General features: G+C 46.0%; 1 pseudogene; it reads right to left on the bottom strand.

Annotated features, from left to right (window-relative positions):
• Positions 1–2,870: 2,870 nt before the first annotated feature.
• LOC120666551 lies at positions 2,871–6,924 on the bottom strand (annotated as a pseudogene).
• Positions 6,925–7,544: the final 620 nt, after the last annotated feature.

The following is a 7,544-nucleotide window of genomic DNA, read 5'->3' on the forward strand; positions in this document are numbered from 1 at the left end:
CAGTGTAAAAGCATTTGCCTGCGTGGACACCCCAGTAAGAGCATGCATGGAGATCTGAACTTGTGGTGTAGCTTCTGCATCATGAAATTCTGCCTCTTCAGAAGTGGTTTCATCATTTACTACTGCCACTTCCTCTTGACCTTCTGCATTTTCCACTAGAATAACAGCAAAGGCCTGCTTCCCTATACAAACTTTGTTATGACCAGGAACCCATGGCTCCCTACACTTGAAACATTTTCCAACAGCCCTCAATTCAGCAATATTAGGTGCTATTTGGTCCTTCTCTTTAGTGTCTTTGACCCATTGCTTTTGTGGTTTTTGGGTGGGAAACAAAAAAAGGTTGTTTCCTTTGAGGAGTAGCTTGTTCCAATCTTTTAGCATACCAAAAAGCTTGACTGAGAGTGGCAGGTTTATAACACTGCAAGTGATGCTGAATGTAGTCTTTGAGGCCAGAAATGAAGCTGCTGACAAAATAGGTTTCAGATAGCATAGGATTGCCCCTCTTAACTAAACTCATCAATTCCTCAAATTTTTCCACATACTTAGTGACTGACAGAGTTTTTTTTAGACTGTGAAACTGACCAACAGCATCACAATTAGAAGTTTCATTGAATCTTTCTCCTAACATTTGACAAAACTGATGCCAGGGTAAATGTGCAGCACTACAGCCAGTGCCTCTCCACCAAAACTCAGCTCTACCTTTGATATATAACACAGCAATTTGAACTTTGTCTTCATTGGGGACTCGAACTAACTCAAAATACTTTTCAGCCTTCCTGATCCATCCATCTACATCAGACCCATCAAATTCAGGGAAAGATAATTTGGGTCCTTTAGCAACAGCTCGGTGTTGGAAACACATTTGGGCTTGGAATTGATTCTCAGGGTGAAAGAAAACATGCTGGGCTACTGGAGGTTGGACTTGATGATGGTGCTGTTTATGGGTATTGTGATTGACAGGTGGTGGTGTAGGACCATGAGATGGAACAGTTGCATATTCATAAAATCTTTCCAATTCTTCAACAGTCCAGGGACAATCATCCAACTCATACTCCACAAAAGTTGTGTCATGATGGATTCCCTGAATATCCTCTGTAAACTGATCTATAGCATGAACAGAAGAGGGATTGGTATAAAAGTGTTTGGTCACCTGAGGTTTTGTGCCTTTAAAACTAGAGCCTTTATCTTCGACTGTTGTAGTAGAGAGTTTGGACAGGGTCAACAAGACATCATCCAAGCCACGCTTCATAGCGTCATTGCTGGCTTCCTGGCGCTTCATGAAAGTGTCCAGGGTACGACGAATGCCGTCCACCTCAACAACTGTGGCGTATTGCTCTTCCTCTTCGACACCATCCCCCTTCGCCATCAGCACTTGTTGCAAATCGGTTCAGGCTAAACCCTCCCCACAAGATCTGCAACAACTGTCTACCGCCACCTGAAGCACTGAATTGACCTTGGAATTTCACACAGGAACTAGTCCTGCAACCCAGATCAACGGTGCTTCATGCCATCGCCACCGCAACCAGAATCAGTGTGGCTCCCGGAATTTTACATAGAGACACGCGCTTTGCAACCCTCGCCAACAACCGAGACCAGTGCAAGATGAAAGGGATAAAAGGGGTGGTTTCCTCGGATCTGGGTGGGAGGGTGGGATTTTCCACGGGTAAGCCGCAACCACCTACACACCGCGCCGATCGGACAAGAAACGAGGAATTGGCTCTGGAAGCGAGTGGATCTCACCAAGAAACGATGGCTCTGAATACCAGTTGTGAGGAACAAGAGGAAAAACCAAATGGAGCAGAGAGAAACGGATGATACAGGATCGAGTTCGTCAGGGAGCAATAACAGATAGCCAAAATTCGGAGGTCTAATTACAGCAGGATCATGGCCGCCGTAGGACGACGAGATCTAAAGCTATCTTATCGCTACCTAGAGTTTAACAGAGTTCTTCATCAGTGCCTTATTATAGAGGAAGACCACGGCTTAAGTAGCAAGACCGGGTCGCAGCAGGCAAAAAGAATCGAAAGAGTAGGTACGGTTAAGTATCCAGCAATGGCGTCAATTGAATAACGTCCGTGAACTGAACTTGCTGGCTCCCTCCTTTGGCTGCCGACTTCGCTTAGCTGATTGGCGTTCTCCATTTCCTGACAAGCTAGCCGCGGTACCGCCTGCTGCTGGCCGCCTGCGGCCTACCGGCTGCCGCTGGCCGCCCGCTGCTGCCGTTGGCCCACTGCCGCCTGCCGGAGCTGGCGCTAGCGCTGGGGAGCCACCGAGCTGGGGATCCGGGGCAGCTAACCGGCCCTCGCCCCTCGCCGGAGCCGGACGGCCAGATCTGGGTCTGCGCCGTCGGCCGGTCAGGGAGCTTGGACTGCTTCACTGCGCCACCGCTCGCCGAGGAGCCGGGGCCGCCGGCCAGCTGGGGATGCGCTGCGCCAGCGTCGCCGGGGAGACGAGGACGGGGACGTGAGCGGGGAGACGGCGAGCAAGCACGGGGCAGAGCCGCAGAGGAGCAGACGGGACGGGGCTGGCGGCGCGACTGAGCGAGCGAGAAGCCGAGGCTGAGCAGAGGCATGCGTGATGCGGTGTGCCCTTGCCGTCGGCCTTGGTATTGGGCCGTCCACCGTTGGCTGGGAAAAAAAAATCTTTTTGGGCCACGCCACGGGCCTGCCTCCGCCCCTGCCTGCAGGATCAGAAAGGCCAATGAACTACCAGCACAACCCCCAACTCCACAATACGCATGACTCTTGAGTACTGTCAGAAAACTTCAGATTTCACGAAGCAGCTTTCCTCGTGTGTGGCAGAGAAAGACTTTCATTAGTAGCACTGGCACATATAAACTATAAACCGATTGGATTTGAATCAGTAAATCCTTGTCCAAAAAGCTTGGCTGGAAGAATACATCACATTTGGGAAACCAAATTACAGAGAGAACTTTAAAGAACATTTTCGTTGTAACGTTGTTGAAGGATACTTGAATGTCACAGAAGAAATTATACAAAAGCATCAAACATCACGACTGAACATGTGCTGGAAGCCTAGAACCTCTGTGAAACCAATCCCAGGTTGGAGCTTCATTGCTATTTCGACACCGTGTTGTTGGCAAGCGGCTCTGAATATCCGCGATGCGACATCAAAGCAAGTTTATTTGTCTGGAAGAAGCTAAAAGATTGTGGTAGAGGTGACTCATCAGCTTCAGATATTCACTAAGTGCGAGTAGAACACATAACACAATTGAGGCAAGAGGTGCCCGTCCATTCAGAGCTTATGGTGATCTCATTTTACAAATGAGAATGAGTTCCTCTGCCTGTATTGGGAAAAAAACAACAATAGATCAGTTAAGCGGCATGGGCAGCGGAACCACACAAATTTTTTACGTCAAAGCGTCACGCATGGAATAGTTCAGGTGAAGAATGCATGATGACATCATGGTTTTAGGTGCCGTGATCCTAGAGAAAAAAATCCGTACCTTGCAACTCCTGCACATTCTGGAGAGTCGAGCTGCTACGAATGCTCCTCAAGGAGCTCCACCTCACCCATTCCATGTTCCGACGACATGTCCTCTCTCTCGATCTCATCCTCTACCGTGTCGCCAAGAACACACAGATGAAGTGTGGGACGTCCGGGGTGGATGCTGACTGCGTTCCTGACAGCAGCTTCCGCAGCCTCCACTCTGCTCCTGGTAGCACCATAATGTGAGATGTTGACGTTGATGTGTTCCAGGCTTGCAAGGTGCTCGAAGCAGAACTCAAACCCCATTTTGGACTCTTTTTCCTGCGCTGCAAAGTAAAGATGTAACCTTCGGAGCTCTGGCATCGCATCCTGTAAAAACAGCATCTCCAGGCCACCTCGGTACCCATAATTATGGAACACAAACTCCTGGAGGCACCGGAATTGTTGGCTGCCAATGGTAAGACGTTCATCAGGGGTATGCAATACGTGCAAACTGGAGAAGACCAGAGCAGGTATGTCCCCGAGGATGCAGAGATCTTCATGTTTAATCCTGGCAACCCGTAGAGATAGATAGGTGAGATTAACAAGAGACGCCATTTGCTCTGGTAGTTGAGTGATACTATGTCCGTCCACGATAAGCTTCTGGAGACATGGAACAATGCGGCACAATATATCCATCAGTTCTTCTTCCATGAATTCACAATTGAAAATATATAGTGATTGAAGCCCGTGTTTACCCAACGCAGCGAGAGATGACTTCAGAGCCTCCTTGTACCGTCCCGTATCATGACCAACTCGTTCTTTGGCAGTCAAATGCATGCCAACCTTCTTCAGCTTGGGCAAACGCCTAAGCGCTTCCATCAGTTTTATGGATAAATTCCATGTAGGTGTCAACTCCTGCAAAGCTTGTAGATCTCCAATCTCATTGGGCAATTCTACACGATTGTCTACAAGTAGACGTAGCAATCTTTGCAAACGGCCTATCGACTTTGGCAATTTTGTAATTCCACTATCACTTATATCTAGTGTTTGCAGATGATGCAGGTCTCCGATGTCCTCTGGAAGCTCCGTAATATGTAGAGAATGGATGCTCAAAAATTTTAGCTGGAATATGCTTCCTATGTATTTAATGTGTTGATTACCAAGACAATTGGAATAATGAAAAACCAATACTCTCAAAGAATGCAGCTTATGCAGATGAGGAATTCCCTGCTCTTCACATCCATAGAAGCTAATTGAGCGGACCTGTGACCACTTATCCATAATCTCTTGCATCACTTCGTCTCCCAAATGTTTGGACTGTACTGAGAGTCTACGAATCTTGTTATCACCACCATTGTAGCTTTGCTGCCCTTCCACTATGCTGGCAAAATTCTCCTCTGCTGACAGAGATATGATGAGCTCAAGCACCATATCATGCATTCGACAAGCATGTACCCAGCCATCGTACCGGATGCGTACTGGTAGGATCAAGCTTCTGTTTACAAGCTCATTGAAGTAATTCTCAGCAACTTGATCCGCTGTTTGACCCTTCACTTCTGTGACGAACCCTTCGGCTATCCACCTCCATATTAGCTCCTCCCTTCCAATCCTGTAATCCTCTGGATACATACTAAGATATAGCAAGCAAGTCTTTAGATGGTGTGGGAGATCATAATAGCTAAGGAGAAGTATATCTCTCATTCCTTGGTGACTAAAAGTAGAACTCGTAGAATTGTGCACTTTCTCCCATTGATCAATGTTGGATTTCCCAGCAAGCAGACTCCTATACTGATAATAGCTAATGGCAAACCATGGCACTTTTTAAGGATTCCATGAGATATTTCTTCCAAGTGAGGAGGGCACGCAGAGGTATCACCAAAAACTCTCTTAAAAAATAGTTTCTGAGAGTGCTCATTACTGAGAGGTTGAATGTTGTGGACATATCCTTTTAAACTGGAGCAGCATGATGTGGCTACATTGATAATTCTCGTGGTTGCAATTATTCTGCTGTTTAAGTTGTTCTCAGGTAGAGCAGACTTCACAAGTTTCCATGCTTCTGTGCTCCAAATATCATCAACAATGACGAAGTACCTACACATTTGTAGTAAATTTCAGCACTAACATGATGTACCTACACTTACAATTTTTATAGGAACAAATTCTCCATTTGTTACAAAGCATCTCCTTAAACTTTACAATTGCTAGAGATGATGCTGGTGCAATTATAAAACTCATATTTATATATGCATACATATTTTGAAACATTGTGCCTCATTAATCAGTTCATGTTTGGCTTTCTCAGGATGGCCAATGATCCCCTTTTATTTTAAACATGATCCTAGTTTATCCATAAGCAAAACTGAACTAAATCTAGAAGAGGTCAGGAATATTATTTTTACAGTCTTCAAAATAATAAATACTAGCTTAAAGAATTTTTTCAGCAACTAATCATAAGCATATACTACATAGAAAGAAATAAGGTCAAATGATAAAAACAAATGATAAATATCATTTTTATATGTACCTCTTATCTTGTAAGAATGCTCTAAGCTTGTTTATGAGTTGCCGCTCATCATCTGATGGATCGACACAACTCCCCAGTTCTTTGAGCATATCAGCCAGTATCTTTGCTACATTAGGATTCCGTGAAACTGGCACAAAACATGAGCAATCAAATTGACCTTTGATTTTCTCATAAACTTTGCTTGCGAGAGTCGTCTTGCCAAGACCTCCAAAACCCACAATGGATACAACTTTGAGCTGCCGTCCAAAGCCATCATCTTCTTTCAGCCACTCGATGATCTTCTCCCTTGGACCATCTGTCCCAACAAGTCTCTTTGCTTCGGTAAACAGTGCTGGCAGTCGAGGATCAATTTGAACGACCAGGCTAAAATTACTGGCAAGTTCATCAAACTTGTACCTCATGCGGCGATCACTTTCTTCCTGAAGACGAGACTCGAGTTCTTCAATAAGGTTAGCAATCTTGTGGCGTGACCATATCTTTTTAATCTTTCTTGATGTCTTCTTGACAAGGTTGGTTGCAGCATGATCACCTTTGCTCATCTTGTGAATAAAGAGGTCGATGCAGTCTTCAATATCATAGCTCAGCTCGCGCACCTTGTTCCTCCAATCCTTCACCTGCTCATCCAACCTCTCCTCCTTGTCGGCCAGCTTCACGAGTAGGGTTTGCATGCTGGTCAGCTCATCCTTCAGAAACCTGATTTTTCGTTTCACTCCTTTCTGAAGCTTGTACTCCCCTTCTATCATCAATTCAGCACAGAGAGCTTGGGAAGCAGGGTGCTCAAGACACCCATTGAAGCGCTCACTATCATCAATTCATCTGCAGGGGAGAGGGTTGTGAGGAGCAAGCAACAGTGGCCTGCCTGTTCTGCTCCACTGGAAAGGAAAGGAGAGGCGAAGGGGACGAGTTGGGTGGGACGACTGGAGGTGGAGGAGAAGACCTTAGCAGAGTCAGTCAACTTGCGCGTGAGCGCTGCTGGAACGAAAAGACGCGGAGGGCGGCCCGCACGCACGCGGGAGTTTCGCAGCACACCACTGGCATCAGCATCTTCATGCAAGTATAGATGGCAATAGGCTGGGTCCAATGGACCGCACGAGGCACGCCACAATAAAATCCGACTCTAACCCAGTCTGGCCCACGAACAATAGGGTCAGTGCCGACCCGACCTGATGTATAGGATCGTGTCTGGATCTGGATCTCGACCTATAGTGTCGACTTGGACATGACACGACTAAAGATCTGGCACGATTTGACCCATTTAAAGTCCATCCCTCAATTCAGTAACTGATGTTGATTGTCAATTATAGCTATTAAGCCATGTCACATAATTAGCTCATCATCTCTTATGGTACAATTATCATGGCTAAGAACCTTGATAAACGTGGATTTCTATATTGTTTGTCTGGATGATTCTATCTGTGGTAGTGCTGGTCGGGTCATGTAGTGGCTTCATGAAAAAGTTAGCTCCACTCCAATAAGGTGAAGCCACTGCACACAAATTTCTTTAGATGTGACACGTACCCTTCTTTTTTTTTCTTTTTGAAAGCAAGAGCACTAACTCGTGGAATAGAATCACACTACACGATGCTTT

This window comes from Panicum virgatum, chromosome 3N, assembly GCF_016808335.1.
Source record: "Panicum virgatum strain AP13 chromosome 3N, P.virgatum_v5, whole genome shotgun sequence".
NCBI lineage: Eukaryota > Viridiplantae > Streptophyta > Magnoliopsida > Poales > Poaceae > Panicum > Panicum virgatum.